Raw genomic sequence first — 13253 nt, forward strand, 5'->3', positions numbered from 1 at the left:
ACACCCTCACATCATCATCTGGCCTCATCTCCTCAGGAGAATACCTCCTCAGCCCTCACTATCTTGAGGCCACTTGCACAGGTCAACATGTGCCCCCTCCCCACACACCCTGGGATACCCCCCCCACTTCCTCAATACAGCCCTCACCCTGCAGCCTCTTCCCTTGCCTGAGGCCATTTGTCCCCCTTCCCCAGATTAGCCCTAGCCCTGCAGCTATTGAAAAGCCACCCCTGCCTTACTGCTGGTCTGGTAGGTAGAGACTTGCCTGTCAGCCCCCCTAAAAATGATGTGGTGCTGCCAGTGAAGCCTGGAGCTGATGGCTGTGAGTGCTGACCAAGGCAAGGTAGGCCAACAAACCTCGAAATCCCTAGCAAAATGCAGGTGCGCATCGCTTATGAGCAGCTCTGAATCACGCCGACGTACTCCGATGATCCAGCGTAGAAAGATGATTTCGGTGAGCAGGGCTTAAAACGAGACGCTAAAGTATTGAAATTAGGTTCCTGATGTGCGGTGGTGGGAAACATGGCCCGCCATTGATGGGTGGAGCGGATGATCACAAACCGGCTTCACGACGGTGTGAAACCAATTTTTGGCCTTCGCGCCATATTGTCCTCCTCTGCCTGCCATGATGCCCGATGCTATCAGGGCTGGAAAATTCTGGCCAATTTCTTAATTTGCAGGTAATACCAAATGGTGGAGTCCAGTGGTGGTGATAGTCAATACTGAGGAGGACTGCAGCAAATTACAGGGGGACATTAATAAACTTGCAGAATAAGCAAATAACTGACAAATGAAGTTCAACACATAAACGTCATGTTGTACATTTTTGTAGGAAGATTAAGAAAGTCACTTTTTACAGAAAAATGCAAGTCTAGGTGGGGTAGAGGAACAAAGGAATCTCAGAGTACAAATACACCAATCACTAAAAGTTGAGCCACATGTTAGCAAGGCTATAAAAAAGTAAACTAAGCACTAGGTTTTAATTCTAGAGGGATAGAATTGAAAAGTACAGAAATTATGCCAAATTTGTGTTGAACCTTGGTTAGACCACATGTAGAGTGCAGCATGCAGTCCTGGTCTCCATATTATTATTTCACTCGAGCCTCCTCCCATCTTTCCTCATCTAAATCTATCACTGTAATCCTCGGTTCCCTTCTCCCTTATATGCTTGTTTAGCTTCCCCATAAATGCATCTGTACTATTTGCTCCAACCACGCTCTTTGACAGCGAGTTCTGCGTTCTTGCCACCGTTTGAGTAAAGAAGTTTCTTCTGAATTCCCGACTGGATTTCTTGGGGACTATCTTATACTGACGGCCTCCAGTTATGCTCTTCCCCACAAGAGGAAACCTTCCCTCTCTATCCACTCTAACAAAAAAAACCTTTCTGTTGGGTTACCGCTCAGCCTTCTTTCTTCAAGAGAAAAGAGACCAACCTGTCCATCCTTTCCTGATCTGTATGGCGGTGTGTTACAGTTCACTCAGGGAGCCCAAGTTCCTGTGGCAACATGCACTTTTAAATGCATGTTGTAGTCTGGAGCTAGTAGAGATGGTAGACACTCCAACTTTCTTTCCGTCACATGGCTGACCAGGAATCTCTCCCCCTCTTACTGCCTGCCATTGGCGTGTGTTGGAGGGATTTGCAGATTGATAATCGACCTGTTTGGCTGAGTTAAGGATGCACCTTCCTTGGCCATCAAGCCCTGGATGGGACTAAAATCTGGAGCTTCTGACTTGGAGGCAGGGGTGCTACCCACAGCACCACAAGGCCTCCTTTCCTGATATGTATACCCATGCATTTCTGGTATCATTCCTGTAAATTTTCTCCGCACCCTCTCCAGGCCCTGTGACTGCAGAGATCAAATCCCCAGGACTTTTACAAAGGCCCTTGACATTTCTAAAGCCAGCCCGCTCATCAATGGAGATGATCCGTCTGTGAGTACAAAAGGACAATGAAACCTCTGTTAAACTTATTAATGGGTATTTAACACTGTCAAGATTCCAGACAAGGAATATACATCCTCTGTCCAAATCCAGGTGGAGAGGTTGGGAGTCATGTCACACGATTCCCCCCCGTCAGCTGCTAGAACCTATAGTATGGGAGCTCAAAAAAGGCAGTCTGCCATCTTCCATCAACTAAACAGCAGCAGAACTGGAGGTCTGCCCAGGTTTAAATTACCTGGCCCTCATCTACACTGTTTCTACGAGAACTTCTGAACTTCTACACCAGCACCCACAAGACTAATTCATCTCAATGGGCCCATCTCATTGTGGAAGTCATCTCCACTGGATAAGTGAATTATCCAGCATCAGTCTTCAACCTGCCAACTCTGAAAGGATGCCCCATTGGACTTTGATTCTGGACTCTGGATTCTTATCTTCTCAGTGGTCTTTGCCCTGTAACTACTTCTTTCTCTTATCCCTCTTTTATTGTATGAATGCACTGGGGGCTACGTAGCAACACCCCCCCTCCTGAATTTTGAGTGTGTGTGAAATAAACTAGCCCTTTTAGTTCACCCTGTCTTGAGTTTGCTGTGAGGTTATTAATAGAAACTGGATCACACCAAAACTGAAGGGTTGGAAAAACACCACCGCTTACAACGGGGAAATAAAAAGCCAAGAACACCTTTCTATTTATGGATGGGTGGTAAGAGGAGAAATCAGGGCTGTTTAAATTAAACCCCCTCCTGTCCGTAACAGGATGGATGCAGAAATCCAACAGGAAGGAGACAAAACTTTCTGTAAGCGCCAGTGCATCAGGAATTTCAGGCTTTAATGGCAGGTCATTGCTGGCATCTGCAGTCTCCTGGGATACAACCTCCAGAGTCGTTGGACATGCATTACCAATGGCCATCAAGTTGGCTGTCATAGGAGGAAAACCCAGCCGCGTTCCCCCCCTCACCACCCGCTCAGACACTCCGCACCCAGACCTCTGCCTCTCACCAAAGATGTGTGTATGCTTCTCATGCATGATGTGTTTTTCTGAGGTGTGCTGTGCAGGAGACTGCTGGTAAAGGCAGAATATGGAACTTGGCTCCTGAAAGCCTGGACCTTGGTGGTGCACTTTCACCAGGTTAGAGGAGAACGCTCATGCTGCTGACTTCCACAGCCACACTGATCCAGGCACGCTTGGTCTTCCTCCTGTCGATGGGAAAGATCACCCCGCAGCATTTGACACAGTTGACCACACCAACCTCCTCCAAAGCCTCTCCACTGTCGTCCAGCTGGGTGGTACTGCTCTCATGTGGTTCCTTATTATCTATCTAATCGTAGCCAGAATATCAAAACAATGACTTCCTTTCCTGCTCCAACACTTCTGATGCCCCCCAAAGATCAATCCTTGGCCTCCTCCTACCACTCATCTATCTGATGTCTCTTCCTGACATCATCCGACAGTGGTAGTTTTCATATGTGCACCATCACTCTACCTCACTTTCCTCCCTTAAGATGCTCCTTAAAACTTACCTCTTTGGCCAAGCTTTTAGCCGCCTGATCTAATATCTCCTTACAAAGCTCAGTGCCATATTTTGTTTTACAATTTTCCTATGAAGCAACTTGGGATGTTTTATTATGTTAAAAGTACTATATAAATATATGTTGTTGTTTTTGTAGTCCCTCAGATGCCAGTGGTAAGAGTGAAAGTCTAGGGGAGCAGTCTTCCCAAGAACTCCTTGCCATTCCAGTTGCTACATCTTCAGGAACCAATGTCCAGTTGACCCATTCTGGCCTGGGCTGTGGTCCCTTTAATTAGAAGCCCTTCCTTTGACAGATTCAGCATGCCATCCTGCCCGATCTCTCTGATTGGTCAGGAAACACGGTTTACCAATGCCGATGCTCCTTAAAGGGCTGCACCACTACAGATCCCGTTGTTTTGCCAGGCACTACCATTATAAAATTCCACCCTCTACCTCTCTCCCCTTCTTTAAGAAACTACTTAAAACCTACCTGATTGACCAAGCTATTGGCTGCCTGCCCTAATATCGCCTTCTGTAGCTCAGTGTCTAATTCTGTTTAATAATGCTCCAGCGAATTGGCCTGGAACGGTTTACTATGCTAAATGTGCTGCATAAATGCATAAGTTGTCCTTGCTGTTGAAGTGAGAAATGAAAATAAAAGACCAACGATGAGGTTTGATTGGAGCAGGTTCCTGAGGAAGAGAGAAGTCCAAGAGCCAGCAAAGGAGAGCGAGAGAAATAATATTGCATTGAAGGCTTAAAAGTATTGGCGTGTAGAAATCTCGGATATGGAAAAGCTGCCTCTCAGGCTGCTAATCTGAAGATCCTATCCCTAGTCTTGAAAACCGCTCTTCTTTTCAGAGCAAGTCAAGATGGAAAGGTGAGGGGAAAGGGGACAAATCCGGAGACAAAGCAACTTCTTTCTTTACTGTTAACAATGCATAATTAATATAAATGTGAGTAAAATAAGCTGTAGCAATGTTCCCAGGCAAAGGTCAGGGACATGTCTATTGGATCCAGGAAGCCCAGGCAGAGCCATAGCAGGTAGGCAATCCTCAGTTGCAGTCAGCTAATAAAAAAAATATGTAAAATAAATGTATTTAGGTTGGGGGAAAAAAATTGGGATAATCTTAATAAATTTGAATCTGATTAAATACTAGAAGAAACATGTCACAGTGTGCATTGTAAATGAAACATTTTATGTACTGTAGGAAGATAGACAGATGGACATGACTAGTTCTTGAATTCGAACACTCACCATGTCCCTATAGATATAGTTAGTGTGAACCTGGTTACTTCATAGATGCTCATTCACAAGAGCTCTCTGTTACTTCCTTTATAATTCATTGACTGTGAAGCACGTTGGGACATCCCAAGGATATTTTCTATCAATTCTCCCAAACCCCTTCCTTCTGAATTCCCTTCCTGGATTAGAAAGTAAGATTTTTTTCCTGTTTCTTTTTTCTAAACTTGTTTTAAATGAATAAATCACATTTTCCTCTCCCTCTCCCTTTGGAACTAAATCAAAGAGTAAGATGTAAGAAGATATTTGTATCCAAAGCCCTCCCACACATTTGAAAGTAATGCATGATCAAAGTGACAAATATTTGCTACATTACAACAGTGACTACACTTCAGAAGTACTTCATTGGCTGTAAAGCACTGGAGGTGTCCAGTGGTCATGAAAGGTGCTATAAAAATGCAAATTTTGTCTGTAGGAAAGAAACCTTACCAGATCTCATAAAGTAACTGCAAGAACTTTAGTCTCCCACATCGAAGGCAGAAGCCTGTGTATGTGTGTGTTGGTGTGTTTGAGTGTGTGTGTCTGTGTCTATGGATCTATATATGTGTCTGAATCAGTGTGTGTCTGTGTGAATGTATCTATGTATGTATATCTACGTAAGTGTGTGACAGTGTGTACCTCTGTATATATCTCTCCATATGTGTGACAGTGTCTGTATGTATGTGTTCCCTGCATATATGTGTGTCTGTGTCTGAGTATGCATGTATGCAAGTGAATGTGTGTGTATCTATCGGTGTGTGTGTCATTGCGAGTCTATGTTTGTGTATATATATATATATATGTGTGTGTGTATATATATGATTGTGAATCATTGTGTGAGCCTGCGTTTGTGTGTGTGTGTGTGTGTGTGTGTGTGGGGGGGGGGGGGGGGAGAGTGGGGGGCTGGATGAAGATGTCCACATTGTTAATCCCTCCACTCTCTCTCATGCACAGTCAGTAAAGGCGCGGACTCCAACACATCCCTCTCAGCATCACTGTCACATGGAATCCGTTTGCGTCTTCTGTACTCGTCAGGTCACCCGGCACCGAGAGAGGATCGGGCAGAGGACTGCAAACATTTACAACGAGAGAGATGCATCAGGAGAGACGCCCTCCTTGTTGGATAGGATGCTGTGTGTGCAAGCGCCGGGAAGGTGAGTGTTGTAAAGTGTTAGCGAGAGTAGAGGAGCTGCTGGTTAAACTAGTGGAAATGAGGTTTAGCCGAGTTTACAGGGTGTGTTCTGCGTTTGGATTGAGATGGGAAGGGACGGCTGGTAGGGTTCTGGAGCGGTAGTTTTGGGGCGAGGGCACCCCACACAGCATCCCTCAGACCAGGCACCGGCTGCAGTCAGACCCGAGGACCAGGGGCTGGGGCTGACCAGGGGCTGGGGCTGACCAGGGGCTGCGAGCCGTTCCCCCCAGTCCCGAGCTCTCCGTTCAGCTCCAAATGTAACTTCTACTTTGCAAACTGTGGCTTTAAATATCATTCACATGAACCCAGACTGACTGCACCGGATTACCGAGACTGACTGTCTGCACCGGGATCCGGAGTGACTGCACCGGGTTACCGGGAATGACTGTCTGCACCGGGATCCGGAGTGACTGCACCGGGTTACCGGGAATGACTGTCTGCACCGGGATCCGGAGTGACTGCACCGGGTTACCGGGAATGACTGACTGCACCGGGATTCCGGGACTGACTACACCGGGATTCCGGGACTGACTGCACCGGGATTCCGGGACTGACTACACCGGGATCCGGATTGACTACACCGGGATCCGGATTGACTACACCGGGATTACCAGGACTCATTGCACCGGATTGCCTTGACTGACTGCACCGGATTACCGGGATTGACTGTACGGAGTCCGGACTGTCTGCACCAGATCCGGCCTGACGGTACCGGATTACCGGGACTGACTGCACCAGGATCCGGAGTGATTTAACCGGGATCCGGAGTGACTACACCGGGATCTGGATTAACTGCACCAGGATCCGGACTAACTGTACCTGATTACCGGGACTGACTGCACTGGGATCCCGGTGTGACTCCACCGGATTACCGGGACTGACTGCATCGGGATCCCTGAGTGACGGCATTGGGATTAGGATTTACTGCAACGAGATCCGGATTGATTGCACCGGATTACCGGGATCCGGACTGTCTGCACCGGGATCCGGACTGACTGCACCGGGATCCCAACTAAGCACACTGGGATCCCGGAGTGACTGTACCGGGATCTAAAAGAAGTAGCAAAATTGGTCCATTAGTGGCCGGATTATCAATTCGGTCAACGCAGCTCAACGGTGTGTGTTTGTGTAGGTGTGTGTGTGAGAGAGAGAGAGAGATAGAGAGAATAGAGAGATAGCTAAAGGAAGCAGATAGATAGATAGATAAGAACAGAAGCAGCAATCAGGTGCAAGTGGCTCGAATCCACATCATGGCAAACCCGCTTCAACCATCCCGACGAAGTTTAATTATGCTCTGGTAAAATGGGATATATATATAAATATAAAGTGTATGCTGTTCATATCTGACTTCGCTCCCAGTGTGTGTGGCTCGGAATATCAGGCTCGCTAGAGGGCGGTTCAGCCCCTGCCTCCCCATCCCTTCAATTAGTGAACAAAAATACAGCAGCTTCCAGACCACTCAACACCTTAGCAGAGCAGCATGGAGAGCGTGGGTTTAATCTCATGGACAAGTCAATGTACCCCCATTAAAAGGCGAACAGCTTTAATTTGTGGTCACGATATACCGAGACACACAGCAGCTGGTGAGAAATGTTTGGAATATTTACTCCTAAAACATTGCTCTTTCTCATGGAATATTTTCTCCCAAAATAATTGAACGAGGAAGGTGGTTTAACCTGCATTTAAAACTCTTGTACTTACTTTTCCAATGTAGTTTTTTCTCTGGGGGCGGGGGAATGATTTTATTTGGAATATCGTTCATATAATCATTCCGAGTCAGCCAGTCAAGTTCATTGCAAGGAAAGCAATTATTTGCATGTATTAAATCATGCTCAATTCTAAAACTTCTCCAACACATTAGCAATAATTAAATAATTAAACAGAGTTTTCAATTCTGTGGCTATCGCTGGTCTCCCAACAAACAGGTTCCCAGTGTCTTGCTTCACCCAGAGGGATACTCGCTCCGTGTTGTCTCACTCAGACCGCTTGTGTAACGCTACAGGCATTACACCCAGCTAAGTGTGGCAAAAAAAATGTTCGTTTATAATCATCAATTACTTTTAGTCTGAATTTGCAGCGTCGCTACGAATTGTGCAGTTGCAGGAATTAACTTTCATTTTAACGTGGGGGCAGTGAATGTTCTTTATAGCAAGGGATCATTATATTATCTGCAGCTTGGAAATGTACGGCTTTAGAATGTTATCAGCAGAGATCCGGCTTTGCGAGGAACACGCAGTGTCTGGGCAGCCAAACCTGCCTTTGGAGCCCTCCAACACAGCAAGAGGAACAGTCCATTTCTGTCTGCTGCTGCTGGTAACTACTGGAAGCCAATTGCAACTCTCAGAACCCATGCTCTTTAAACCTGAAAAAGTCAAATTCCGAGATTGGACTAAAATGATTCTAGAGTCACTGATAAAGCCTTGATCAGTAACTTTGCACTGGCTGAAATTGGATCATTTTTGGTCCAACCACTTTGCACCTCAGCGAACGAGGGGCATGATGACTTTTTCACACTGGGCTGGCACACAGGGCAGTTTGAGGTTTAACTGATGGAGCAGGAACAGTTTTCAGTAAACAATTCAGATAAAAGGCAGTTCAAGGGAAGACACTCAATTAACACAGTAGGAGAACGATTGGAAATGAAACTGTCCATTGGAGAATTTCCTTATCAGATCATTGTGTGATAAAAATACATTCCAGTTACTGTCCCAGTGTGTGATAAAATACATTCCAGTTACTGTCCCAGTGTGTGATAAAATACATTCCAGTTACTGTCCCAGTGTGTGATAAAATACATTCCAGTTACTGTCCCAGTGTGTGATAAAATACATTCCAGTTACTGTCCCAGTGTGTGATAAAATAGATTCCAGTTACTGTCCCAGTGTGTGATAAAATACATTCCAGTTACTGTCCCAGTGTGTGATAAAATACATTCCAGTTACTGTCCCAGTGTGTGATAAAATACATTCCAGTTACTGTTCCAGTGTGTGATAAAATACATACCAGTTACTGTCCCAGTGTGTGATAAAATACATTCCAGTTACTGTCCCAGTGTGTGATAAAATACATTCCAGTTACTGTCCCAGTGTGTGATAAAATACATACCAGTTACTGTCCCAGCGTGTGATAAAATACATACCAGTTACTGTCCCAGTGTGTGATAAAATACATTCCAGTTACTGTCCCAGTGTGTGATAAAATACATTCCAGTTACTGTCCCAGTGTGTGATAAAATACATACCATTTACTGTCCCAGTGTGTGATAAAATACATTCCAGTTACTGTCCCAGTGTGTGATAAAATACATTCCAGTTACTGTCCCAGTGTGTGATAAAATACATACCAGTTACTGTCCCAGTGTGTGATAAAATACATTCCAGTTACTGTCCCAGTGTGTGATAAAATACATACCAGTTACTGTCCCAGTGTGTGATAAAATACATTCCAGTTACTGTCCCAGCGTGTGATAAAATACATTCCAGTTACTGTCCCAGCGTGTGATAAAATACATACCAGTTACTGTCCCAGTGTGTGATACAATACATTCCAGTTACTGTCCCAGTGTGTGATAAAATACTTTCCAGTTACTGTCCCAGTGTGTGATAAAATACATACCAGTTACTGTCCCAGTGTGTGATAAAATACATTCCCGTTACTGTCCCAGTGTGTGATAAAATACATTCCAGTTACTGTCCCAGTGTGTGATAAAATAGATTCCAGTTACTGTCCCAGTGTGTGATAAAATACATTCCAGTTACTGTCCCAGTGTGTGATAAAATACATACCAGTTACTGTCCCAGTGTGTGATAAAATACATTCCAGTTACTGTCCCAGTGTGTGATAAAATACATTCCAGTTACTGTCCCAGTGTGTGATAAAATACATACCAGTTACTGTCCCAGTGTGTGATAAAATACATTCCCGTTACTGTCCCAGTGTGTGATAAAATACATTCCAGTTACTGTCCCAGTGTGTGATAAAATACATTCCAGTTACTGTCCCAGTGTGTGATAAAATACATTCCAGTTACTGTCCCAGCGTGTGATAAAATACATACCAGTTACTGTCCCAGTGTGTGATAAAATACATTCCAGTTACTGTCCCAGTGTGTGATAAAATACATCCCAGTTACTGTCCCAGTGTGTGATAAAATACATACCAGTTACTGTCCCAGTGTGTGATAAAATACATTCCCGTTACTGTCCCAGTGTGTGATAAAATACATTCCAGTTACTGTCCCAGTGTGTGATAAAATACATTCCAGTTACTGTCCCAGTGTGTGATAAAATACATTCCAGTTACTGTCCCAGTGTGTGATAAAATACATTCCAATTACTGTCCCAGTGTGTGATAAAATACATTCCAGTTACTGTCCCAGTGTGTGATAAAATACATACCAGTTACTGTCCCAGTGTGTGATAAAATACATTCCAGTTACTGTCCCAGTGTGTGATAAAATACATTCCAGTTACTGTCCCAGTGTGTGATAAAATACATACCAGTTACTGTCCCAGTGTGTGATAAAATACATTCCAGTTACTGTCCAAGTGTGTGATAAAATACATACCAGTTACTGTCCTAGTGTGTGATAAAATACATACCAGTTATTGTCCCAGTGTGTGATAAAATACATTCCAGTTACTGTCCCAGTGTGTGATAAAATACATACCAGTTACTGTCCCAGTGTGTGATAAAATACATACCAGTTACTGTCACAGTGTGTGAAAACCAAACATTCCAGTTACTGTCCCAGTGTGTGATAAAATACATTCCAGTTACTGTCCCAGTGTGTGATAAAATACATTCCAGTTAGTGTCCCAGTGTGTGAAAACCAAACATTCCAGTTACTGTCCCAGTGTGTGATAAAATACATTCCAGTTACTGTCCCAGTGTGTGATAAAATACATTCCAGTTACTGTCCCAGTGTGTGATAAAATACATTCCAGTTACTGTCCCAGTGTGTGATAAAATACATTCCAATTACTGTCCCAGTGTGTGATAAAATACATTCCAGTTACTGTCCCAGTGTGTGATAAAATACATACCAGTTACTGTCCCAGTGTGTGATAAAATACATTCCAGTTACTGTCCCAGTGTGTGATAAAATACATTCCAGTTACTGTCCCAGTGTGTGATAAAATACATACCAGTTACTGTCCCAGTGTGTGATAAAATACATTCCAGTTACTGTCCCAATGTGTGATAAAATACATTCCAGTTACTGTCCCAGTGTGTGATAAAATACATACCAGTTACTGTCCCAGTGTGTGATAAAATACATTCCAGTTACTGGGCCAGTGTGTGATAAAATATATTCCAGTTACTGTCCCAGTGTGTGATAAAATACATTCCAGTTACTCTCCCAGTGTGTGATAAAATACATTCCAGTTACTGTCCCAGTGTGTGATAAAATACATTCCAGTTACTGTCCCAGTGTGTGATAAAATACATTCCAGTTACTGTCCCAGTGTGTGATAAAATACATTCCAGTTACTGTCTCAGTTTGTGATAAAATACATTCCAGTTACTGTCCCAGTGTGTGATAAAATACATTCCAGTTACTGTCCCAGTGTGTGATAAAATACATTCCAGTTACTGTCCCAGTGTGTGATAAAATACATACCAGTTACTGTCCCAGTGTGTGATAAAATACATTCCAGTTACTGTCCCAGTGTGTGATAAAATACATTCCAGTTACTGTCCCAGTGTGTGATAAAATACATACCAGTTACTGTCCCAGTGTGTGATAAAATACATTCCAGTTACTGTCCCAGTGTGTGAAAACCAAACATTCCACTTACTGTCCCAGTGTGTGAAAACCAAACAGCACAGTCACTGTCACAGTGTAAAAACAGTCCAGTTACTGATCCATCGTGTTCACTCCAAACCGTCCAGTTACTGTCCCAGTGTGTGAAAACTGAACAACCCAGTTACTTTCCCAGTGTGTGAAAACTGAACAGCCCAGTTACTGTCCCAGTGTGTGAAGACCAAACAGTCCAGTTACTGTCCCAGTGTGTGAAAGCCAAACAGTCCAGTTACTGTCCCAGTGTGTGAAAACCAAACAGTCCAGTTACTGTCACAGTGTGTGAAAACCAAACAGTCCAGTTACTGTCCCAGTGTGTGAAAACCAAACAGTCTAGTTACTGTCCCAGTGTGTGAAAACCAAACAGTCCAGTTACTGTCCCAGTGTGTGAAAACCAAACAGTCCAGTTACTGTCCCAGTGTGTGAAAACCAAACAGTCCAGTTACTGTCCCAGTGTGTGAAAACCAAACATTCCAGTTACTGTCCCAGTGTGTGAAAGGCAAACAGTCCAGTCACTGTCCCAGTGTGTAAAAACCAAAGTCTAGTTACTGTCCTAGTGTGTGAAAGGCAAACAGTCCAGTCACTGTCCCAGTGTGTGAAAACCAAACAGTCCAGTTACTGTCCTAGTGTGTGAAAACCGAATAGTCCAGTCACTGTCCCAGTGTAAAAACAGTCCTGTTACTGATCCATTGTGTTCAATCCAAACAGGCCAGTCACTGTCCCAGTGTGTGAAAACTGTACAGTCCAGATACTGTCCCAGTGTTTGAAAACCACAGTACAGTTACAGCCCCAGTGTGTGAAAACTGTACAGTCTAGTTGTTGTTCCAGTGTGTGAAAACCAAACAGTCCAGTTACTGTCCCAGTGTGTGAAAACCAAAAAGTCCAGTTACTGTCCCAGTGTGTAAACCAGACAGTCCAGTTACTGTCCCAGTGTGTTAAAAACCAAACAGTCCAGTTACTGTCCCAGTGTGTGAAAACCAAACAGTCCAGTTACTGTCCTAGTGTGTTAAAAACCAAACTCCAGTTACTGTCCCAGTGTGTGAAAACCAAACAGTCCAGTTACTGTCCCAGTGTGTGAAAACCAAACAGTCCAGTTACTGTCCCAGTGTGTGAAAACCAAACAGTCCAGTTACTGTCCCAGTGTGTGAAAACTGTACAGTCTAGTTGTTGTTCCAGTGTGTGAAAACCAAACAGTCCAGTTACTGTCCCAGTGTGTGAAAACCAAAAAGTCCAGTTACTGTCCCAGTGTGTAAACCAGACAGTCCAGTTACTGTCCCAGTGTGTTAAAAACCAAACAGTCCAGTTACTGTCCCAGTGTGTGAAAACCAAACAGTCCAGTTACTGTCCTAGTATGTTAAAAACCAAACAGTCCAGTTACTGTCCCAGTGTGTGAAAACCAAACAGTCCAGTTACTGTCCCAGTGTGTGAAAGGCAAACAGTCCAGTCACTGTCCCAGTGTGTGAAAACCAAAGTCTAGTTACTGCCCTAGTGTGTGAAAGGCAAACAGTCCAGTCACTGTCCCAG

General features: G+C 44.2%; 1 protein-coding gene across 1 annotated transcript in view; it reads left to right on the top strand.

The window, feature by feature from the left end:
- Positions 1 to 5700: 5700 nt before the first annotated feature.
- Positions 5701 to 13253, top strand: part of chst1 (carbohydrate (keratan sulfate Gal-6) sulfotransferase 1) — a 168811-nt gene continuing 161258 nt past the window's right edge. Inside the window, exon 1 of the mRNA XM_078547887.1 lies at positions 5701 to 5888. The gene's annotated coding sequence lies outside the window, so the exon portion shown is untranslated. The remainder of the gene's footprint in view (positions 5889 to 13253) is intronic.

Source organism: Cetorhinus maximus, chromosome 9, assembly GCF_964194155.1.
Source record: "Cetorhinus maximus chromosome 9, sCetMax3.hap1.1, whole genome shotgun sequence".
NCBI lineage: Eukaryota > Metazoa > Chordata > Chondrichthyes > Lamniformes > Cetorhinidae > Cetorhinus > Cetorhinus maximus.